Consider the following 25995-nt stretch of genomic DNA (forward strand, 5'->3'; position numbering starts at 1 on the left):
ATGCATATAAAAGGATAATGAATAATACATTGCCTAATCAGGCTGTTCACAACTTTGTCCTAGCTATTTTTCAGCCTTATCTTTAGCCACTTCACTCTCCTCTCCCGTGCCTCTCACAATTTGCCACACAAAACTACTTGCAATTTCCAAACACTCATGTTTTTTGTTGTTTTGTTGTTTAGTTCAAAAGACATTCATTGAGCATCTATTATTAAGCAAGCATTGCGTTAGGTATCAGGAATCCAAAATAATACAGTCTTTTTCCCAGAAATTTAGGGTACAGTAGGGAGACAAATTTATAGAATTTATTTCAGTATAATAGGATAAGCGCTACAGTAAAGTTATATCTAGCCACTGAAGAAAGGGGATCAAATGTAGTCTGGAGACTTACGGGAGACTTTCAGGAAGAAATGGTGCCCAAAAGCTGAGTCTTAAAGGTTATATTCATTCATTTAATTCCTATAAGCCTATAGTTTTCTGTAAAACTTCCTCTTTTTTCCATATTAATCAATTATTCATCCATGTTCCCATAACATTTCAGACATCTATTGTATACTTATAAAATTATATAGAGATTAGTTGTAACATACTATCTCTTCCACTAAATTATTAGCTCTTTAAGACTTGGGATAGTTAATTTGGTTATCTTCATATTTCCAATATTTAGCATGGGATCTACCATATGATAGACATTTTTTAAATTGCCAGCTTGAAGATATACCAAGTGAATAATATAGAAAATAAGTACTGTTAAAAAATAAATGCTGTGAAAATTTGGAGAGGGATTACATAAATTCTATACAAAATAGGCAAGGAAGGCTTCACAGAGGAAAGGATTGAAAAATTCTTGAAAAACAGGATCTAGGAAGCCTCAGGAGAGTAGTTTCAACCAGAAACAAAATTTAACCTAAGGTCCAAAAAAATAGAGCTCTGTTCTGTCAGAGACAAAGAAAGTGGGGAAATAGCTCTAACATTAAACTGAGAGGTAGGAATAAAGATGAATTAATCTGAAAGCCACTGACTCAAGGCATCTGGTTACAAGAAGACTTGGTCAATCAGGATGAAAAGCAACAAGGGCCTGGAAGACACTGAGCAATATTTTAAAAAACTAAATCTAAACAGACATTATGATATAGTAACTTGCCTATCCTGAATGTGATATGTATCCCAGGATTTCTCTAATTATAATGAATGGGTTTGGTATATTCCACATAACTGAATTTAGCATCAGTGGACCTTTTAAGAGGAGAATTAATGAAAGAAAATGTGACCAAGGCCATGATACCCTTGAGCAGATATTTGAAGGGGTCTAGCAGAAAAAGAGCCAAGAATCACAGAAAGTAGAGAAGGAAATGTAACACTGGGAACTGGGGAGAGGCATTAGTGCGCACTGCAATGTGCTGTCACACAATTCTGTTAAAGGATAACCTTTTCCCTAATTTTTAATAGTTTCTCAAAGATAATTATGCCCTATGTGGGGAAAAAATAGCACCAACATTTTTAATTTTGAAATGCAATCTGATACATACTCATTATATATGTAATATTTGTTTTACATAGTACTTATGAACAGAGAAGAAAGTTGCTTTGCAATTTTTGCCTGAGGTCATTCATGCTCATCACCCACTTAACTGTAGTTTCATATCAGCTTCGAAAAGGTAATCCCACAATTTCTGGAGACCACTCAGAGGGACTCTAGAAATGACTTTCTTAAAAGTTATCTGGCCCGCACCTTGGACAATAACCTAGAAAAACATAGATACAGAATACGGGCTGCTTGGTTAAAGTTACAATGCCTTCTTCAAGAAACATTCAAATAAGGCAGCAGCTGGGCTTGGAATATAATGTGTAGCTAAGCAGGAACAAAACCATAGTAATCATGATTGGAGTAAAGAGATAACATACATATATGACCCTTCTTCTCATATGTGGAAAACAAAAAGGTAAGAAAGAGAAGAAGCAGCAAAATGAGCATGTATTTCCAAGCCATGCTAATTATGATATTATATATTATATATGTAATGTATAAGTAATATAATGAATCAAGGGATTATAAATAGAATTTTAAGTTAATATGCTCTACAACAATCCAGGTGTTGTATTTTTTTTTTAAAGTAAAGCATAAAAAGACAGAGGATTTTCTTTTTTTTATTTTTGCATATAAAATCTCTGTCTGGTGCAAACACATATTAAAAAATTCATTCAAATGATACTTAGCACAGAATATGTGCGCATCACTGTTCTGGATACAAGGCTCATCTTTCAATAGGTATAGGCTTGTAGTCATGAACACTTAAATATATATGTGGTTCCTTGTTGGATATCCTTCTGCTTGCTTAGCAATGTAATGGCAGCATCATATTTTCTACTTTTACACTCCAAACTGGTAGCATAATTACCAAAAAATAAAAAGATGACTATTTCAATTGCTGCATGTCATTGCAGGGAATACTCCTACTACCGGGTTTGATTTATAGATGAAGTGCCTCAGATCATAATTATCCATTGTTGAAGTACTAATACGAGGTCAAACTTTGTCAAGAACTTCAATGTGGAACTAAAATATGCCAGTTTAAACTCCAAAAGAAGTATCTCAGATGTCTGCAGGAGACTTTGGTATTGGGGATTGAGAAACAGAAGACAAGAAACAGAAATGTAGCATCATTCACCACTAACCCTTTCTGTAACCCTATGCCCTCTATAAGAAAGGCATACAAGAAAAGAATAAGAGTTTGCATATACAATAGTCAAAACTACACTCACTGCACTGCTCAAAAAATGTGCCTCAACTGAATTTGCCAGAGGTTCAGCAGAATTACAAAACTATGTTGCACTTTTTTTTAATGAGAAAGGTTTTCAAACTCTGGCAAGAAAACAAGCTCAAAATTCATGCTTTTTGTTTTATTTTCATTTTTTTCTATTGCTTTTAGGAATGAACACTATAAACTTGTATCAATTTACACTGAAATCATAGTAAGAATTTTAAGAAGGCCAGAAATCTATTGACAGCCAATATAGAGTAGTAAAGAACATAAGAAATATGGGCTCCACACCCCAAAAGTTATCATGCTTCAGCCTTCTATTTCTTTACCTGAGTGGTATGTTCATTTTGTGATAATTCATTATGTTGTACATTTATGAATGATATTCTTTTCTGTCTGTGTTTCCTATTTTTAGAATGAAAGAAAAAGAGAGGAAAGGAAGAAGGGAGGAATGAGGGAAGGGAGGGAATGGAGAGAAAAAAAGGATAAGAGGAGGGAAAGAGGCTGAGGCCAGGGTGTTCAGAACCTGGCATGCCAAAGCTAAGAAAAGGTGGACTTTATGCCACAGGCAAGACGATATTTGTGTGTTTCAGGAAACTGATATATGTAAATAGCATTTTAGAAAAATGTATATAGTAACCAATTTAGCATGAACCAGAAGCAAGAGAATACTGTCTCTAGGAGAAATTGGTCTAGTTTAGAAGACATTGAAATAATATAACCAGAAATGTTAAGAACCTGTACTGTAGTATCGACCATAGAAATAATATATTTTAGAAATATTCATTAGAACTTTGTTACAGCTGCTTTGAGGGTAAGAAATCAGTGATTATTTCAAGGTTTCAAGCCCAGTTGACTAGAAAAATAAACATATTATTAATGGCAGAGAGGAGTAGAGAGGTTGAACTTGCCTGAAAGTGTACCATAAAGATGAAGGTGAGACATCTGAATTTAAACATACTGCATTGAAGAAAGTGCTATTGCTCTCGACTGCTAGTTGGAAAAGCATAAATGGAGTTCAACAGCAGATAAGGATTATAAATGCAGATGATTTCATGTTCATATGCATATTAAAATGATTTGGCATGGTTATGAAGGGCAGAAACATCAGAACTGCATTCTCTTCGCTTCTTTTTGCCACTATTAATGTTGTTCTAACTATATATCATCATGGGAAAAATGATATCATTTATACTCTGTTCTACTTATATCTACTATCAGATGATACCTATAAATTCTTTGTGGGCATAGAAACCTCTTAACACTTGATGAAAAATAAACCTCTTACCTCTTTCTACTAGTGTGGTTGGCTTTGTTTTAAAAAATGATTTCAAATTTTGATCCCTGCTTTAATGTAGTCTCATTTTGACTATATTGCAAGCTGGCAAAATTTTTACTCAGGTTTGTTGTCATCTAAATACTTTTAATCAGAAACTCCTCGAAGATATTTTATTGATTGATTAATATGGTAAGTGTTAATTTTGTGATTTTTGGAACTAATTTCACAAAAATTAGTTTAAGTATGGATAGGCAACAAATAATAATTAAATCAGTAGCATGTAGATTTTAATATTATCTGCATATAGACAATCACTCTTAAAACATAAAAATATATATGGCATTTTCCTTAAAAAGAATGAGAGGGAAAAACTATTTAAATTTTTACCAAGACCTTGGAAAGCTATGATCAGTTTCGGGGAAGCTACCTAATGAACAGTTAGAGAAAAAATAAAGTCAGACAGGCACAGTGGTTCACGTCTCTAATCCCAGTACTTTGGGAAGTCAAGGAAGGAGGATCACTTGAGGCCAGGAGTTCAAGACCAGCTTGGGCAACATAGGAACACCCATCTCTACAAAAAATTTTAAAAATTAGCCTGGCATGGTGGCACGCACCTGTGGTCCTAGCTACTCAGGAGGCTGAGGTGGGAGGATTGCCTGGGCCGGGAGAGGTAGGAGGATGCAGTGAGCTGTGATTGTACCACTGCTCTCCCCAGCCTGGGCAACAGAACAATTCCATGTCTCAAAGAATAAAATAAAATAAAGTCTAGCACAACCTTCATTTGTCAGTAGCAAAAAAGGAGGACCAGTACATAAGAAAGAATATAAACATATTTCTTGGCTTTCAAATGATTATACTAGTTGCCAAAAGATGGTTCCAGTGTCTGTTGCCAATTGTAAAAACTGTTCCCAGTCATACAAATCTAGAAATTCCCTGTCAAGTCTTATGTGTTTTCATTCATCAATCTAATCACGTTATATTCATGAAAATTAACTTAAACACAGTCACTTTTACTTAAATACTTTCATAGTATATTCTAACATATTATAAAATATCTTATATATTAAGAAATATAATCACTTGTTGGGATATGTCAACTTTTCTCTGCATACATTTACTATAACATCACATTCATAATTTGTCAACTAACAATAACAAATAAATAAATTAATTAATTACTTAAAATTTTTTTCTCTTTAGAATTACTAAAAAACAACTGTTTTATACTGTTTTTGGTTCTGTAAGTGCAGAATTATGTATCATAATATCGATTATGAAATGAAATTATCAAGTTATAAAAATTATCTTCCCAATTATCAGAGTTTCCAATGGAATGTTAATTCTTCTAGATAGTAAAATCATAGAAAAATAACCCACTGAGAATGAAAGCTAAAGAGAAAGAGTAATTGATCAACCAAATAATGTTGAGCTCTATTATGAATCAGGAACTTAGCATTCTGAATGATACAAAGTAAATATATAAGACGCAGCTTCTGCAATGAGTAGCTTTATGATATCGTTGGATACTAAAATCTAAAAGAAGAACTATGTGTCCTGGTGATATTTCATTGAATATTCCATTCATATTAAGACTACTAAAAATTGAAATGAAGAAAATATCACCCTGGGATAGATAAGCAGGGAAGTATTCATGGGATTTAAACAAGACCTTAAAGAATAAGTAGAAAATTCACAGTTATACAAATTAAGCAACGCATTGTAATCTGAATCTTCCTGTGGAATTCCATTGTACAATTCGTCATTTGGGGGTACAAATTTGAGTGGAGCTCTAGGAATACTATAAACCACAGATTGGGGGATCACTTTTGTCTGGACATGCTCTTAGTGAGTCAGGTCTTTGAGAAGATCTCACCCTGCTCTGATTCATCTAACTTCAGGCATAGGATCTGATCAGAAATCACTGACTGATACTGCCTGTTTCTTGCCCCATTCCCAGTTCACCTCACAGAAGAAGAGTGTCACCATAACTACCAAAGAGTAAAATTCTCTTCTCTTCTCTCTGGAGAGGATTCTATCATAAATCTAGGGAGATTCATCCTTGGCACCTTTCCGCTCATTCATACTACTTGAATAAAATGTGCCACCAAGTAACAGCATAAGCCTTGCTATAGCAGGGACCAAAAAGAAATATTCAGAGAAGGAAATAAAAATCACACTCACCTGACAGCATCAGGAACATTTTATCTTAACTCCCTTAATGTTGCTGGGTAAAGCTTTCTTTAATTAGTTTTTAAGTGTCCCAACAAGTTATTTTGGCAGCTTTCGAGAGGCACTGACTCCTCAGATGAATACCGGTGTCCCTAAAGACATAAACAGATTAGCCAAGTGTGGTGGTGCACGCCTGTGGTCCCAGCTATTCCGGAGGCTGAGGTGGGAAGATTACTTGAGCCCAAGAGGTTGAGGCTGCTTTGAGCCAAGATTGAGCCCCTGCACTGGATCCAGCCTGGGAAATAGAGTCAGACCCTGTCTAAAAAAAAAAAAAAAAGACGTATATTGAGTTACTGTATTCTTTCCTGTAGACCAAAGTGGGAAATTATCCACATATCTTTTAGGATAAAAATAATACAAGCATAAATAATAATATTAATGGTCCATTCTCTTAGATTGATAGATCTGTTATCTTCAATAATGGGAGAAAGAACTTCAATCTATTTAGAAGTCTTAATAAAGGCCTATTTTTAAAAGCGAGTGTTGAAGACATAAAAACCAAAGAGTAAATTTTAGTTCATTTAAAATGGGCCTTAATTCATCAGATTCAAACTGCTTTCAAAATGGTCATGCTCTCAAGTTTCAACTACTTATTTTTCAAGTTGTACAATGATGCATGAAAATTTTCATAAAGTTTTCAGGTAGCAGGATTTTCATTGAATGTAACCATTACAGATTTAATCTTTGGGCTGTATCTATTTGTAAATGACCCTGAAGGTTATCATGACAGGTAGTAATATATCATTTTGCTAAAGCACAATTGTGAATTTTATGGAACTATAAAGCTGTTGCTTGCAGTTAATTAAATTATTAAGTTTAGTCAGCTGATCATTTGGTATGTGCAGCTGAATGTAGCTTTGCTGTCGTTATATATCATCTCATTTTATACTCATAGGCAATAATATGGCCATTTACGAACAAAGTAATTTTGTCCTGGAGTAATATTCACATACTGGGGAGTCGGGAAAGCCTTAGGACATGTCACTTATGAATATTAAGATATATAACATATTAAATAATGTTATTTAGTCTTATTTTTCAACCAATCCACAATCAACATGTTTGAACTTCTAATACTGTACTACAATCTACACAACCAGAATTCAGTCAATGAATGTTTCTAAAAACATTATATGTGCTGTGAACCTAAACCTGCTTTAAAAAATAGTCTATTAAAAATGACATTATATGGATCATTGGCAAGGTGTTATATAAGTCTAATTTCAAAATATTGTTTAACATTACAGTGCTATTAGTACTGAATTTTATTCAAACATCCATAAACTAGCCTAGGAAATCTTAAGCAGAATTTGAATTACTTCCAGCAGTGGTACTATGATCAGTATACCTAATCTGATTTCCATGAGCAACAATAATGAAAGGTCTCTAAGGAAATTATTTTAAATAAAACTAAAACTATGAATTTAATTTAGTTTTGCATTGGAAGAAACTGGCTCAATATCATCTTAGACGCAAATTAGCACTATTAACTTATTATCCAGAATTTCTTAGACACCCAGTATCTTGAATTTGTGAACCATAGAGCTCTACTTTTTAATCTTCCCCAATTTATAAATAAGGAAATCAGGGCATGAAGGGAACTTAAGTAATTTGCCCAAGACCACATCTAATAAGTAGCAGAGTTGGTTTTTGAATCCACATCTCTTAATTCAAACTTCTGCAATTTTCACAGTAAAAAAAGCCAGGGTGGGGGGGATGTATATTTGCAGAAAAGAAAACTCTTTCTAGTATTGCACTGCCAGAATATTCTTTATTATAAACCTAACACCCACATGCTATATTTAAATGCAATTGTCCTCTACACCAGTTTCCTAGGGCTGCTGTAACAAATACCACAGTCCTTGGAAACTTAAAACAACCAAAATGTATTCTGCCACAGTTCTGGGGGCCAGAAATCTAAAATCAAAGTATCATCAGGACTGATTTCTTTTGGGGGTTCTGAAAGAGAATCTGTTCCATGCCACTTCTAGCTTCTTCTTGTTGCTGGAAATCTCTGGTGTTCTCTGGCTTGTGCGCAATTCCAATCTTTGCCCCTGTAGTCACGCAGCATTCTCCCTGCCTGTGTCTTTCTGTGTCTCTGTGTTTTTTCTCTTATAAGGATATCAGTCATTTTGTATGAGTTTGAGACTAGCCTGGGCAACATAACAAGACCCCCACCTCAAAAAAGAAAAAAAAACATAAGAAAAAAATCCAACTGGTCTAGCTAGGTTCTAGTGTCCAGAACAAACAGCAGTCAGGAACCTGTTTCTTTAGACCCTTTTGGAGGCAAGGGAACTGTTGACTTGCGGGCTAGGCATACTCCTCCAAAAATATCTACTACAGACTCCAAATATGAAAACAAAAAACTAGATAGATAGATGATAAACACATATATGTTCATATGCATGTGTGTGCATATGAAAATTATTAATCAAGTTAATTAAATATTAACATTTTCTAAAACAATTTAACCAGCATGCATATATTTGAAACAAATTATTATTTTTGTTATTAACAGACCATGTTCTACTTTAGCTGGGTTAAATACACATTGTCATTTTAATCCTGCAAATACTTTCTTACAGACAATATTCTAAGTGTCGTCATTTTAATCCTGCAAATACTTTCTTACAGACAATATTCTAAGTGCTGTTTGACAATACTAAAATCAGTAAAACTGTTACTACTTTCTAGGAATTTGCAAACAAATATGTAGGGAGAATAACAAGTGCAAAAGCAACTCTTCCAAATTCCTTTTTTCTAAACTTTGGTGGTTCTTTAAGTTTTACTCTTCTTGTCTCTTCTCTCTATACTTCCCCTTTGTCAATCAAATCTATTCTCTGGCTACAGCCATTACCTGTACATGAATAACCACCAATTCTGTATTTCTAGCACAGACTTCCCACTCAAGTTCCATACCTGCAATTTCTTGATGTCTGCTGGACTTCTCCACCTATATGTGCCAATAGCCTTTCAAATGCCAGAAACATGTCCATCAGTTAAGCCAATCCTCTTGCTATCCTCTTCTCCAAACTTGCACTGCTGTTTTTACTAAAATCAATACTATTGTCCCAATGATCCAGTTCCAAATCTTATGATTGTGTTTGACTTTACCTTCTCCGATATACATAATCAAGTATCAAATTTTGTTGATCCTACTCTAACAATATCAAATTCATACACTTTCCATTTCCACTGCTACTTTTCTGGTTCAAGTGTTTATTTCTTCTAATGTGATTGTAAAAACTTTTCTTCCAATTCTCCTTACTTCTAGTTATGACTCTTCTAGTCCCTCCGTGATTTAAACATTAAAAATTAGCAGTGAAATTTTGTTTTCAAATAAAATCATATATGTGTAATCCCAGCACATTGGGAGGTGAAAGCAGGATGATTGCTTGAGGCCAGGAGTTCAAGAATAACCTGGTCAACCTAGCCAGATTCCATCTCTACAAAAAATTTAAAAAATTAGTTGGGCATAGGGGTGCATGCTTCTAGTGCTAGCTACCTGGGAGGCTGAAGCAGGAGGATCACTTGAGGCCAGGAGTTTGAGGCTGCAGTGAGCTATGATTGTACCATTGCACTCCAGCCACCTGGGCAAAAAAGTGACAATCTGTCTCAACAACAACAAGAAATAAAAAAAAGGAAATTCTATTTATGTAGAATGTAGAAAACTGAAGATGCTCTAATTATAAATGATGTTTTACTGATTTTGTTTTAATTTTCTTTCATTAAAATCCAAAATACAACAAACCAGTCTGAAATGACACCGGAAACTACATCTCTATCACCAAATATGAGTAGATAGCCTCAGAACTATTACTCCATAGGATTTTCCAATAGAATTTCTTCCTTCTTTGTTATATTTCAAGCAACTTGAATAAAAATGAATTCCTTGATGCCTCTGAGTTTTGAGGCAAAATGTATAAATTTTTTAAATGCTTTAGTAAGTATATAATTTTTAATTATAGTGCAAAATTTTCCATGGTATTTTAGACTATGAACTATTAGTGGAATACCCAATACTCTTTGACTTTTTGTTTTTATATACTCTGGTTTCCTAATCAAGAAAAACAAAGTGAGCCAAATATTTTTGGCTTTCTCCTCTAGTAGTGTCTGTAATGGTAATTCATCTTCTTCCTAAATTATAATCTATTACCGCATATTCTTGTCATCCCAAGCAAGAACCTGAAACTCGGAAAGATAGAAACTAGTAGCTCATTTTTTTCAGCATCGGAGAGTAGTAGTTGCTGAATAACTAGTATTACATTACTAGTTTGCCCCTACCTAGTTTTGTCACATTATACCACTTTACTTTTAGAAAGCATTACAATATGGCCTTTCTCTTCTTCTTCCTTTTTTTTTTTTTGATCAATTTCATGATGTTCAGTAATATGGCCTTCCTAAGGAGTTGATCTCACCTATGAAATGGGGGTAATGCTCTCTGTTTGTGAATCAAATAACATAAGAATAGTAAAATCATTTAAAAGCTATAAAATAGAAGATACTTTAATATAGTTCTACACTTGTAATTTATGCTTAATGTCCAGAAAAACAAACAAGAATAATTGAATAAAAGTCCTTGAAAAATCAGTTAGTTAATAAATGCTTTTAAATACTTCGTGGATTATTTGCATGATAATTTAATCAAGGTGGAAGACACTCATGCTTAAAAGTTATAGTTTTTCATATCAAAGTTAAGAACCTTAAATTCAATCAAAATGATTTGAGTTTTTTTCTCATATCAACGTAGCATTCATTTTGCCTTTTGAAATGAAAAGCAGACATTAGCTTTTATTTAATAATTAATAGATGTATTGTCATTATATAGTATCTTATGTTTAAATAGAGCTTCCTAGCTAAATATTTTCATATATACTATCTCAGTTAATCTTCACAACAATTCTGTAAACTGTCTGCTATGTGGTAGGAAAAGATTCTTCTGCTGGGAAATAATTTTTTGGATGAATTTGAAGGATTAATAAGACCCTTAAAGGCAAGACAAGGGAAGGATGAGTTTCCAGGAAAAGGGAAACAGTATATGGATAAGTGCGGAGAAGTGAAACGTTATTACATATTTGGTATACTGCAGGTAACACAGAACGGTTGAGCACAGAGCACTAAAAAGACATGGCAAGAGATGGGGCTCTCAAGAGCCAGAAAATGATCTTGCATGCTGTGCTAAGGAATTTTAATTTATATTGTTTAATGTGAGAAACCAGTTAATGATTTTATTCAAGGAAGTGACGCGATTTTATTTGCAACAGTTAGGAGAATGAGAAAGAACATATGTTCCAAGAGTGAGATGAGGAGAGGCTGAACTAATACAGTGGCAGTGAGGAATGAATTTGCAAGACATTCAGAAAATGGAATTCATGGGATTCAGTTAATGACGTGATGAGGAATTAGAGAAATGGAGAAGCTGAAGATAACATCCAAGCTTCTAATTTAGAGGACTGGGTTGATAGTGGGTATTGTCAAAGTGCTAGGCAGCACAGGGGGAAGAACAGATCCAAGGAGGCAGAGGGGCAGGGGAGAAAATCATCTGGAGATGTTGAGTTTGAGGCATCTGTAACAAATTAACATGAAGATGCTCTATAGGTAGTTTTAAAGGAGGAAGTGGAGAGTAAGGTGAATGTTTGGATTTAAGAACACCAGTGATCCTTCTTTCTCTTCTTGAACACCCCCTTAGGAATGATAAAATGAACTCTAAAGGATATATGTGGTAAGAACACCAAAAAAAAAAAAAAAAAAAAATGAGGGAACCCACTGTTTCTTTCCTCCTTCAGGCAGGATAAAAATTTTAAACTGTTTGGTTAAAAAAAAAAGTGGGTTTTGTTTTAGTTGGTTGTCTCTGAGGGGGCATAGAAATCACTATTTGTATTTTCTCTTAACTTCTATGCTAAGAATCTCTGTTGAGGTTGAGAGTTTAATTAAAAACTGTAGATTAAAGAAAACACAGATTAAAGGGAGAAACATGTCAGTAGGATCTGCTTTAGGCAAGAAGGGTTTTTGAAGACCCTTCTGGACCCAATGGTTTCCAACTACCAAGGTCCCCCAAAATGGATCCGTGATATTATCTGCAATGGCTATTCACACAACTGAAAAAGAGTACAACCTAGCAATAAAGACACCTAAAAAGTCATTAATGAAAAGAAACAGGGCTCATGCACAGTGCAATTCTGTTATCATCATTTATGGAGTGTTGCCACTAACGATAATGGTAAAAATTTCCAGCTTCAGAGCACTGCTATGAATCTATATGTCAGGCCAAATAGTAGAAGACAAAATGGAATAAAGTATTTTCTATTCTTGAGGCTGCACACTACCTGTATTTGCTATGAGTATTTCTGAGGCCCCAAGAAACTTCCAGGAAACTCAAATCTTTCACGGTGATTCATCTGGCAGGGCCTTATGAAATTTTTATTGTGGATTGTTCAAATTTTAAGGAAATTAGTGTCTACAGACACAGAGTGATCTTTCAGACTGAATTTAGATCCAGTCATGGATTACAGAGTAAAATCAGAGGAGGACTGGGAGACATGATCAATCAAGTTCATTAAAACTAGAATTTTTATTCCCTTCTCTGCAGAAGGAGGTCTAAAACTCGCCCATTAACTGCATGGGAATCACTGCTTCATGGTCTTGCATTTTTTTCACTATTTTAGAAAAACATGTAGAAGGGGCACAGACATACACAATGAAACATTCTATGAGTCAGAAAAACTGTTGTAGGGCTGTATTCTAAGAGATACTTCCTATTTGACTATAGGGAAGTTATTTTATTTTGTTGGTCTATCTACATCTTTTTAAAAAAAGATTTAAAAAGTCAGAATAGGACTGGAAAAGATGGCTCATGCCTATAATCTCAGCACTTTGGGAGGCCAAAGCAGGAGGATTGCTTAAGAGCAGGAGTTTCAGACCAGCCTGGGCAACATGGCAAGATGCCTGTTTCTACAAAAATATAATAAAATTAGACAAGCGTGGTGGTGTGTGTCTGTAGTACCAGCTACTTGGGAAGCTGAGGCGGGAGGATCACTTGAGCCCAGGAGTTTGAGGCTATAATAAGCTATGATCCTGCCACTGCACTCCAGCCTGGGCAACAGAGCGAGACCCCTGTCTCTCTCAAAAAAACAAAAAAAAACTTATGTAACATAATTATCTTATGTAACACATCTGTTCTGTAATGATTAATACCCTTTGCTTTTGGAATAAAGGTATGCTATCCGTAGAAGTAAATTACTATCATTACTCTTTAAGAATAAACGAGTATAAATCCATTCTTCAATTCCATTCTCTTTTCTTTTTCTAATAATGACTTTCAAGTTTTCTTCCAATTTTTTAAAAAAATATCCCCATGCCTTAAGTTCCACCCTTCTTGGCTCATATATTTTACACACAGATATTTCTAATAAATAATATTACCAGGAGTTCCCAGGACTACGAGCTTAGACCTGTTACACAATTGGCATTTCACACTTTTACTATCATTCTCCGTTTTCAATTCGTCCACGTCACAAAGTGAGTGCGAATATTACATGGAGTGTTTTATACCTGAAAAGTTATTGTTGGTTTTGTTTGTTTGAATCTAGGAAGAAATAAGGTGGAAGTAAGGGTAGAAATTTCTATAAAGAACATAATTTGCAACTGAAGGAAGAAAAATAGCTCTTCAGTTGTTTCTGGTTAATTGAGGATTCTACCAGATACACAGGAAGAAAGAAACAAGCCCCTACCTACAGCATCTTCCTCCTCCTCCTCTATACCCCCCACCTCCCCCCCAAAAAAATCCAGGGTGTGAAAGTTGTAGAGTTGGGGACGTGGCTTTAGGTAACGGGACAACTGGTAAAGCTGATGGCATTCTTCACTCAACATGGGGCAGTGTTCCAGTCCCTCTACCACAGGAGGGCCCGGCAGCGCAATCTCCGCTTTTTTGTAATCACCAGTGCCATCCGCAAATGCCTGAAGGAGGAACAGCGGGCTCCCTCACTTCTTAGGGACCCTGCCACATTCCTCCCTTCAAGCACATTCTCCCATCCTAAAGAGGGGATTTGCCTTCTGTAATTTAAATGATAATATTCCTTAGGAGTCTTAGAATTGGCTTTCTTACTGTGACTTCGTATATACAACTCGACTAAAAGGCATGCCAAAAAAATTAAACAACAACAAAATATTAGAAGCTGAAAAAGATAAAGCTACATAATAGCTGGATATTAAACATTACAATACCGCATTTAGGACGCAAACAGCCCTGCAGTGCAAATGGAACTTTAAAAAATCTGCCCGCCCACGTAGACAAAGCTACTTTACAAAAGCGCACGCGTCGGTATCAATCGTACGCTACAACAGAGCATGGTTTAAAGTATCAGTGTACATTTTTTCCTAAACACAAGTTGCAAGTAAGTTATCTAAAATCGAATACCGCCACGAAAGAGACCTCCAGGGTGCAATAAATAGGTACATCTCGTTGAAGCGGAGAAATGGCATCATCATTTGGGTTGATGCAGATTACAGTGCAGAGGCTGTTCTCTAGAGAGAAACCAGAGCCCAGCGTAAAATGCTGTAGTAGGGGAAATCGACCAAAGACGAGATTTTGAAAGCCTTGAAGGTCGTTTTTCTAGCTAAAAAGAAAAAGTGACTTATTCAGGACTGACTCCCCCTGCCAGTCCCAGGAAACAGGAGCAGCCCGGCGCGCCCGGGAGCCCCGCAGCGCAGTACGCACTGCGGCTCCAGAGCGAAGGGCTGGCGCCCGCCAGATTCTAAACGTGCTTGGCTGCCGCAGCCCGCCGGGGCCGCGCGCCCTGGTCCGCGCGACTCCGCGTTCCGGGTTTCCGCGGTCACCAGCACTGGCGGAAGAGCCCTGCAGAGAGGGGACAGCCGCGGGCGGTGTCCCGGGAGTCCCGTGAGCGCGCTCCCCCTCTGTGCAACCTTCCCGAGGCGTCCCGCCCGGGAAGCCAGTTCCTGGGTTCTGGGCTGGCTAGGTTCGCAGCGAATGGGGCTTAGGCATCACTACCTGAGGCCCTCACTTAGCATGTCGATAGCCACAGAGTTGTCTGGCAGAGTTTCTCCTGGTGCCCACTTAAGCAGTCTCAAGTTTGTTCAAAGCTGGACTCCTCGACTTGGAACCAGGAGCAGCTGGAGATTTGCCAATTTAGAGCTCATTTGCCACGGGAGACGCTCTTGGTGTCCCCAGCACCGAAGGGTAGGTCAACTCTATAGTTTTCCTGAACGTGATAAGGTGTGTGAAGACGCTGTGCAAACTGTACAGCGCTCTGCTTAAGGAGAACCTCGATCTTCATCGCGCCCCCAGAACTTCCCTCCCTTGAAAATAAAACTCCCACCTGAATGTAAAGCCCAGGAGGGGGTTTTGTTAACCGCACTTATTCCCAAAGCATAAAGGAATGTCTAATAGTTTTGCAAATGCTTCAATGAGTAATTGCTGAATGAGTTCATGTACAACATAGAGACTTGAGGAAAACTGGTCTGGTTGGGAACATCTGGGAATTCTCCTTGCTTTTCTGGTAGGGAAGCGACCGACCAAACATTTATTGGGCACTACTCCTTGCCAAGCCTTCTAGGCTTTGGCAGGCCAATGGGGAGCCGGGGGAAGGCTGGCAAACCTGTTAGTTGTTCAAGGACACAAAGGGGGCTTTATAAGATGGCCTAATCAGAGCCCTTACACGTGGATTAGCAAAATGGTTCATTCCCGCCCTTTCACCCCACCCTCTCCCACCCCAGACGCAAAGCATATGTTAAAAACACTTAAGTGCATACAGAAGGCGCTTGGCTCAGGGTACACAGGGCAAGAAGCCTCGGATCCCAGCTCCCTTTAACACACATTTTTTCAACGCCCTTCTGGACCGAGACTGTCCGGGGCACTTGGTGCTGGAGGACCCGGCTCCCAATACTCCTAGCAGAAGACCCTCGGATGAAATGGCTCATGACAAAATGACCACCATAACCGTTCCTTCACTAAGCCAGGTAGACGTGCTCACAGCTTGCTGGGAAGTCTTCTTTCGGAGATTTCTGCAGTTTTCTCCTTCACCTTACAGTCTAACAAAGGGTGGGCCGGGGGTCGGCTAGGACAGAAAGCACCGGGAAAAGCGGCTCCACGTGTTCCATCTCTGGCCTCGGCCTTCAGCCACCAGGTTCGGTAACCACGGGGCGTGGCGAGCCCAACCCGCACTCCCTCGCGCCGGTCCAGGTGCGGGTTGCTCCGGTAGCCGGACTCCCTTTTCCTATCTACTTTCCTTTTGAGTTTCTGCTAAAATCTGGAGACGTGGAATCCGCCCGCGGAAACTCCGAGCCCCTCCGACTGAGCATGCGCCATCGCCAGGCGGCTTTTGGTCACAGGCTCCCGAGTTCTCCTAGCTGGGGCTGCGGAGCTGGGGGAGGAGGGAAGAGAGGAAAGGGGAGGGGGTGCCTGGAGAGGCGGAGGCTCGCGCGCCTGCGCATCCAGGTCCAGGGACCCTAGGTTTTCTAAGGGATTCCCAATCTGCAGCAGAGATTTACCCGAGCGTGTTGCGGCAGCGGCTGGGCTTGCAAGGCGCGATCCAAGAGGGATTTAAGCAGCCCAGAGCTCCAGAGAAAAAGAGAGCGAGAGAGAACCACACACAGAGACGGCTTAAGCGTTTACCCGAATTAAATATACATTTTTAAAAAGAACTGTTGAGTTTTATCATTTTCGTTAAGTGACCGTGCGCAGCGCTGTAACTGTAAGTGGAAAATACAGTCTTCGTTGCATTTCTGCATGTGTAGTGCATCCAACTGTCAGAGAGATGCTTTGGCTATTGTCACATACTTTGCTTTGCACAGATGCGTCTAAATGCATGGGGACAATTGCCTTGCTTAATGCTGGCGATCTGAATGTGCTTTTAGTCCATGGGGGATCTTTTGGAATATTGGGGGTGGGGGAAGGGGGAGTGTTTATATGTGGCGTGTTTGGGGGATTGTCTTAGACTAGATTTAAGATAGGTGAAACTGAGATGTTTTCTTAGTTTGTCTTAGACAGATTTAAGTAGCTAATTGACCGATTGTGAAGTTTTCCGGTTGCTGATAAAACTATTGAGCGGGTGCAGTCGAGTAGCAACCTGTCATCCGTGGGATTGGTGCACCATTTTTCTCACCGTGGAAGGGCAGCAAAGGTGTTTGCTAAGTAAAACTGAGTGGATGAGATTGGTGTGGAAATCATGGTTGATCTCTGAGCGGGATGTTAGTGTTTAAGATCCACTGAGTCAGGCGCAAAATGAACACATTTCTCTCAGTATTCAGAAATGAGTAGATAATTTTTTCGTCTTTGATTTTTGTCACAATGGTGAATGGGCAGAAAAGAGAAAGATGCTCTACCGCACTGTCGATTTTGAACGGAGTCACAGGCTCGGTCGCTGAATGGGGACTGTCAGACCCAAACTAGTTACCTGCCTTTGCATTCTGTGTTCGCCATCCGGAATCTGGGGTTAAAAAACGTAAATCAAGGTGTGTTACATTTGGTAGTATTTCTTTAAAGGATAAAAGGTCGTTTTGTGTTTTGAGTTAAAATGGGTTGTTCCTTGCCCAGAAACTGGAAGAAGGGTCTTTGCAAGGTCAAACCCCGGGTGGAAATCAGAATGCTGAATACCCTCAGGGGTACAAGGATGTGTATGTGGAAGGGGCGAGGAGAGGCTGATGCTCCCTGCGTGGTGGAAATGGTGAGTGCTCAGCATTGCCTGATCAGTGCCCTGTGAGATGCCAGAGTGGGAATCCATTTTTCTAGAGTTGCCCTCCTGTCCGTATTTTGGAAACTAAAATAAAATAGAATTGGTGGTGGTTGTGGAAAACACTAAGTACATACTATTTGTGTATCACTTTCCAGTTGAAGGCAAGATAAGCTGGGGAGTTTTATTTCTACATATTAATATTTATTTTAATTTCTAAAGGAATTTCAGGTTGAGACAAATTTAAAATGAAACTCTTGTGAAAACACGTTTTACCCCCACTATCATTTAAACTGCCTACGTGTGTTTGTGTGTGTGTGGTGGGGGGGAGTAGGGGATGATCCTGCATCATTGAACAACTTACTCATGAATGCACTCTCATTAAGCCTTGGGTGTTTAATAACCCCAGAAAATGCTGCATTGAAGCAGGTTGGCAGAATGGGCATGAGGCAGAAAGATGAGAAAAAACTATGGCTAGTGCATGCTGGATTTCCACGAAATAAACAAATCCAATTTTGGGGATGAAATGAAATAAATTTTCCCTCAAATCGGGTGTGGGGGCCATCAAATAGGGCTCTTTGGCCCTTTGATCAGTCCAACCATTTGGAACCCCTCAAAAGAATTTATAATTTATTTAAATGGATGAAATTTGTAATTGAAAATTCGAGAACCTCTCATTGGAAATCCACAGTATAAATCATACTGCCTCGTCTATTCCTTCTTTCCTTACTCCAGGGCAGAAGGACTAATCATTTGTCATAATTGAGCCATACTCCCTGTCATCATTGAGCATTGGCATCAGTTCGATGAATGCTACAGGTGTTGGCACTGCATTGATAAAGAGGGGTGGTAGAGAAAAAAGGGAGGAATTGGGTCTCAAAACTGATAAATGCTTGGTCTTGGAGTCCCTGGCTCATAGGTTGACAGAGAGGATCAAGTTAGGCAGAGACCCTGTAAGGTATCTAGTCCAAACCCCTTGCTTTGTAGATGAGGAAACTGAGGCCCAGAACCATGGATCTAGAGAAAAGTCAATTAACTTCTAGTCTATGGAATAAACAATTAAAAAGTAATGTTGAGTGGAAATGTTTTCTTCTCTCTTTCATTTTCAGCAGTCTCAGTGACATTGCTGCAGACTTCAAATAAATAACTGTCTGCTCTCCAGCACATCTTTTGAGATTGTCTCTAGGGGTCCCTTTTATACCACCTTATTTCTCTTCCTTGCCTCTCTTTGTCTTGTAAGGTCTCTTTCTCTCTCTTTTTTATTGCCCCTCACCTCTAATATCCCCACCTCATTAGATGTTTAGTCTGGCTTTTCTGGCCTCCTCTGCATCTCAGACAATTTCTTTGGAATCCTTGGCATTTGCGGGGAGCACTAGCGTATCAGAATCTGCAGTTCCTGTTTGAGAACTGCCCAGGGCCCGTTTCCATCCTTTCCCTGCTGTGTTCCCCAAAATCCTTCAGGGAATCCAGCCTTCAAAGACACTGCAGTTACATTCCCACTTTTCTCCCAATCTATCCTCCCCCAAAACCACTGCAGCTGCAGAGATTAGGACTTCGTGGAGTGAGGAAGCTGCAGGGTTCCCAGAGTGGACTTTGCCAGCTCTCCTCTGGCTCCCAGGAGGCAGAACCCAAATTAGAGATGCCTGTCTCCAGCCTTCCTGGAAATCCTCCAGATAAAGCCACCTACAGAGAAGGGAAAGGGAAGGGACAGAAAGACCGAAGGAAGGCTTGACTGGTTTAACCTGAAGTTGTGCTATAGAGGAGAGTAGTGCAGCTTCTTCTTCCTTTAAAGCTTTTAAAGCATTTGCATAGCTTTTCCTCAGGCAGATCTTTTGTTTTATTCTTGCGCAGTTTCCGCTCTCATCTTGCTGGATGAGGGCTGCAAAGCAGACAAGATGACCTGCCTAAATGGCCCTCCCACCTTCCTCCTGTTTTTTCTCCTTTTTTTCCTCTTTTGCTTTCTCCATTTCTTCCTCATTTTCTCCCTTTCTTCCATAAAAATTCCCTGAGTGCCTATACAATAACATAATATGCCTCCTAAAGATAGTCTGGGCCTTCCTGTTTCTTCTCCAAAAATGTAACCTCCCAGGCACTCAGAAAGATACTCACAACTACCACAAATGGGGAAATGCTAAGGATTCTTACCTGAAAAAAGCTGAGGCATTAGGAAAGGAGGAGCTTGATGATTGGAATGCAAGGCCAGAGGAAGGCCCAGTTGGAGTCTCTTTCTCATTTCAAAGAGTAGGTAACTACTCCTGGAAGTTGTTGAAGCTTTTAAGAAGCAAAGTGGTGAGTTTCTCAACATCTTTACCAATTAACAATTTAATTTAACCACTCCTCTGTTGGTAAATCTTTACTGAATTGGGATGAGCTCTGTCTTGGATAGAGTCTGTTTCTAACAAATGCTCTTGGGTTAGTTAGACATTACCTGATCTTGCTGATATACGCATTCATATACCCTTGCAGAATACCCATTCCAGAGTATTCTGAACACCAGATAGCCTTTGCAGAGATGTGGAGATTTGTAGTTGCTATGTGCCCTGCTTTGATTTACTACACTGTGAATCACCTCCCCATTACATGTGAGTCACGTGTGGTAGGATTACAGCATCAGGAATATTGTCCTGGGCAAGCTATAGATTTTCTATTTGGGTTGCATGTAGCTATGAATTCCAAACGTTGTGGAGAAGCTCCCTAGGGAGTTTCACAGACTAACAGTTCGGCATCAGTATCAAACATATGGTTTCCTAATTGATAACAGCAATATATTTTCACCGTTCTCAAGGTCTTTTTCTTTGAGTGATTTCTATGCTCCTAAAATTAGTGATTATTTAGGAAAATAGGAAGGCTCTCTTCACAGAAATGATCACATTTAATTAATCTAAATTGACAATGTCCATCTTCATTATGTATAGTGAATATAAACATATTAATTTTCCTAAAGTATCAAATGATACAGAGATATATTAAAGAATGATTGATATTTTTACTATCCCAATGGTTAATTCATATGATTAATAGAATATATGAGCTGGACAAGATCCGTATAAGTCACCTAATCCATCCCTTCAATCTATGTTTTAAAATAGTATCTTCAGGAAATTTTTTATCTTAAAGACACCCCTACAATATGAATTCACTGTCTGGAAAAGCAATGATTTTAATGACCTTTTAAAATATTTCCACAATATCTGTACAATGTCTTTTATAGTGGAAACTCAATATTTGTCAATTAAATATTTGTTCTAATAAGAATCAGTTGCATGTACCTTGTTAATTACATCAAAAATTAAATTTCTACTGAAACCATGTGCACAATTAACATTTAAGTATCTTTGTTAGTAACGAAAAAAACTAGATTAAAACTTATTTTATACTTGAATGGCAGAGCGAGACCCTATCTCAAAAAAATTATAATTTATTTTTTGTAAAGATATTAAAGCATTATATTAATACCTCTAAGAGTGCTTTAAAATCCATTTACATGTGTATCCTTTTTTCTCTTAAAAAGTAAAAAGATGAAGTATTTTTACCTGTTTACAAGAATAAGAATATTGATAAGTAAAAGAGGGAATATAAATCTAGACTGTGGTAGCTATGTGCTCCAGTTAGATCATGCTCTCTTGAGCTGTGGAATTATTTTAACATGTTCACACTGTGAGGGGACCACAGCATTGCATTTCTCATTTACAGTTTGTTTCTAAAGATAACTTATGAATCAAAATAGTTTGCGTTGCTCCCAGCTTAAATCATTGAGACATTTTACTAATGGAAGGGTCTTGGTGATGCTTTAGAAACTATTTAATGAATGAAACAGAAATGGAATAGTAAATTACTGAGGAATCTTCAAAGAGGTTTGACACTTTAATCATAAGGTGCCTGTGAATACATTCAAGAGCTGTTCTATACCCCTATCAGCTAACTTAAAGCATACAGATTGGGTAATTTTCACAATTCTTACACTTTTCTCTGGATTTCCCCACTTCTTTACTTTATTTACTGCAGTCCTAACACAGACGACCTGCTGTGTAACCATCCATTGTTTATTCTTTTTTTTAATGCATGGTAATTCCAAGGACTTACTGGATTATTTCCAGGTGAGCATTCTATTTCCTTTTGTTCTAAATTACAATTAAGACTTGGAGTACTCTCATTCACCAAGTGGTCTTCAAGCTCAATGTACCTAATACAATAATTACTGAAGTTTTTGTAGAAAGTAGATCTCTTTTACTTAAAAAAGATTTTATTTTTATGAGGCATTGCTTATAAAAGGCAAAGTGTTAACAAATCAGTTAAATTTATCTGCAATTATTATCGATCCATAGAATGCATCCTATTCATTGTTGCCCATATAGTACTTTTCTGAAAATAGAAATCTCTCACTTTTTAAGTATATTTTTTCCTCCTTTTTCTGGATTTTGTTTATTATTTCTTAGGCTCTGAAAGACTATGAACTTTTGAGGAGCTTTATGTAAATAGTTTTTTGTTTTTTTTGGCAAATCATTAACATGTTAAATGTACTTTGAAACCTGGGTGAATTTTTTCTAATGTAAATCAACAGATCCTAATATTTCTGTTATCTTATATTTTAGAATCTTTTTACAGTTCAAGAGTTCTAGAAATAGTAAACGCTGGTGCTACAGGAGACTAGTGTTTTATATTTTGCATTGGTTTTAGTAATTTGTGATTAGCGTGTTTATTTCTGATTTCTTGAAGTCCAATTTTAAATTTTGAGTAAAATGTCCCATTGGAGACCCATTAAGCATTATTAACAAAGTCAAAATGCTTATTAATATAATATTTTGCTTTTAATGTATCAAGTAGTGCTGCACAAGGCTCACTTTCAATTAGCAAGTTCTGTTTGCTGAAATTCTTGGCATTTGATATTATGAGTTAATGGAAGACTATCAATTTTGTTAATTCCAGAAGTTCAAGAGTTTCTGTAACTTTATATAAAGTGCTTGAGGTTTTTTGCTTTCTTGTTAATATGAAAAATTTTATGAAAAATGAAAGGAAATTGTGAAGTAAACTTAAATCCTATGTATAAAATTGTTATTCTTTTAAATGATTATAAAGGTATTCATTCTCCAGAGTGAGATGAAAACCACTAAACTATTAGTCTTTCCTCATTTTTAGTTTGTGAATGGGAAAACTTCTAACCATGATTTCAGCTGGCTCAGAGAAAAGTTTTTAAGCTAGGTATATTAATACTTAGACAAAAATTCCCAGGGCCATAGTTTATTAGTTCTGTGACCTTGAATAAATTGTTTAAACTCTCAGCCTCAGTTTCTAATAGTAATTCACAGGATTCTTGAACAGAAAATAGAAGATTATATATGTAAAGAATATAATGGCTTATTATTGAAAAGGTACAATAAATAATAGTTATCCTTATCATTAGCATCACTTTAATCAGAAATCAATAGCTCATAAACCACTTTGGTCACTGAGTTGAAGCAATCTCCATTCATTGCAGAACTTCTAAATAAGGAATCAAATAGTGAACACTTTACGGTGCTTACCCTACCTTATAAAACTTAGATTTATTGAGAAAGTGTGCCGAGCTCTGTGTAGTCACTGCAGAACAAAATTAAGTAAGATACAATCCCAGCCTTCAAGAATTTGTGCCTAATGGAGAAGACAGATAAATGCAATTTTAAGTCAAGTGAAATGAAAAGGTGGTATGGATGCACAGAATTATTTCAGAATGAAATAAATCCCTGCACTAAGACTTCAAATTTTCTCTTATTCCTTCTTTAAATGCATCCCCTTTCCATTATGCCTTTACTTTATCATCATCACCCTAGTATATAATGCCAGCATAAAATTGAGTCCAGAATATGGAACTGAAAGGAAATTTTTAAGTTTATTTCCTTACTGGATATATTTTATTATCTATGAATTACTGTTCAGTGTAGCTAAATAACATGTTTCCCTTCTCCCCCAACCTGCACTCACAGTTGATCACTGAACTTCAATAAAAAACATTTCAGGAGCCCCGCTTTTTTGGTTAAATATTATACTGTGATACTTCTATCTTTTAATACTTTCCCAAAACAGGATTTCTATCTGATACTCTCCCCACACCTCCTCTATTTTTCCAACCCATTTCGTGACTAATCATTCAATGTGTGTCTGTGGGAAGAGTCTCCTATGAGCTACTCTTTCATTCTTTTCTCCCAGGCTTTTACAATAAAGAAAAGATACCTTCCAACTGCTCTTTCCTACTGAACCAAAAACAATGTTTCTAGCCCCTCTCCACGTTTCCCCCACCCCCACACACATAAAATCCAAAATGGCCTTATTGTTTTTAACTCCTCAAAGAGCCTTTTCAATTTCCTTCAGGTTTTCCCCCCTTCTTCCTCTATTTCCTGCCCAGTTTCCTAGGAAATTTCCGGCATATTTCTAATCTGTAGATAAAAAAGGACGTCTTTTTCTCTTTTTGAAGTCTACAAAACTTGCACCTAAACTCTGAGGTTTCTTTGTATAATAGGACAACTCCTGGATGATTCATAGAATTGAGTAGGGTTATTGTTCTAATTAATCTTTTGAGTTTATTTTCTCACTGGTGAAAATAGGGATAATGTAGTTATCTTATATGAATGTTGAAGACCTAGTATAGTAATGTGTATATAGCACCTGAAAGAGCTTGGAACATAATTAATTCCTTCTCCCCCTGCACACCCCAATCTTCTCTCCTGCCCACATCTTATCTTTTCTGACCACCTTCTCAGTCTACATTTCACCATTTCTCCTTGGCTATGTTCTAGGTGTCCTGCTGCATTTTTTTCCAAGTATATCTTCCTAATTGGCTCATAGTTAAATAATAGGTAACATAACACATATCCCAGGTAGCATGGTGAGCGCAGTCCTAGAAAGCGTGTGCTAACTGAATCAATGCCCTAGCTTAGGCCTGTGTTCCTGCATCTGTTTAGAAAACCTCTTTCATTTGTTTAAGACACATCTTCTGCTAAAGTTTTTAGAGCCTCTAGTGACTAATGTTCAGTTGATGAACAGTCCTCCCCCACTCCAGTGATTCTGTGGTGCTCTTCATAAATAATGTCAGAGGACATCTGACAGCGCTTAATTATCTTCTGATTTTTATCCTCTTTTTTCCATTAACTTTTCCCCCAAGGTGCCCTGAGCACCTGTTAAACACTCCAGGAGACACCTATACCTCAACTCTTATGCAGGATCTGCATAAGATATCACTTGCATATCTTTTGTTTATCAAATAAATGGTTCTCAAATAACACCAAATAAATGGCAGAAAAGGGAGGCCATACACACAACACATGTTGCAGAACATGTTCAGATCAGGTTTAGCCTATCAGAACCTTCATTTGCTGAGTGTTTGTAGAAGTGTGCACTAATGCAGATTGACCAAGTGCACAGAATGGTACTCAAGGTAGGGCTGAGGTAGAGATGCACATACATCCAGATATATAGATACGTACATACACACATACGTGATATATACACAGTATGTTCAATGTACTGTAATAGATTGTATCGTTTTAAGCAAAATATTTAAGAGTAATAGCTTTATAACAAATCATTACTTACAAGACAGCATTAAAAAGGAAGGCCTATTGAAATTTCTTCATTCTAGATCAAGTGCATAATTGAAAGGCAGGATGGTTTAAATTTGGTGGTAAGAATACCTATCAGGGTTTTGGAAATATATCTTTATAGAAATAAAGAGTTTTTTGAAACACTTCTTTGGGGGAAAATGCTTACTACATCCCACTCTTAGATATTCCCAGTGCTCATTTTCATGTTAATAATAAGTCTGAGTGGTCCTGTGATAAAGACCACTGAATCTGTTTAGCTTTGATTAATTGTATATTTCCAAACCTGTTTGTATAGGAAACTTATGTGAAAATATACTTATCAACATTTCATTGTTGTTCTGAAGAACTCAGTTAGAAAAACTGCTTTAGAAAGACAAAAGCTGAACTATGTAATAGAAAGTACACAAACTTAGTAGTCATTAAATGTGTGTTTTAGGCATCACACCTGTGCTTTAGGCATCATA

The 25995-nt window shown here is 37.4% G+C and overlaps 1 protein-coding gene across 1 annotated transcript in view; it reads left to right on the forward strand.

Annotated features, from left to right (window-relative positions):
• Positions 1-16645: 16645 nt before the first annotated feature.
• Positions 16646-25995, forward strand: part of VSNL1 (visinin like 1) — a 115249-nt gene continuing 105899 nt past the window's right edge. The window contains exon 1 of the mRNA XM_032172280.2: positions 16646-16979. The gene's annotated coding sequence lies outside the window, so the exon portion shown is untranslated. The remainder of the gene's footprint in view (positions 16980-25995) is intronic.

Source organism: Hylobates moloch, unplaced genomic scaffold (genome assembly GCF_009828535.3).
Source record: "Hylobates moloch isolate HMO894 unplaced genomic scaffold, HMol_V3 SCAFFOLD_13, whole genome shotgun sequence".
Lineage (NCBI taxonomy): Eukaryota > Metazoa > Chordata > Mammalia > Primates > Hylobatidae > Hylobates > Hylobates moloch.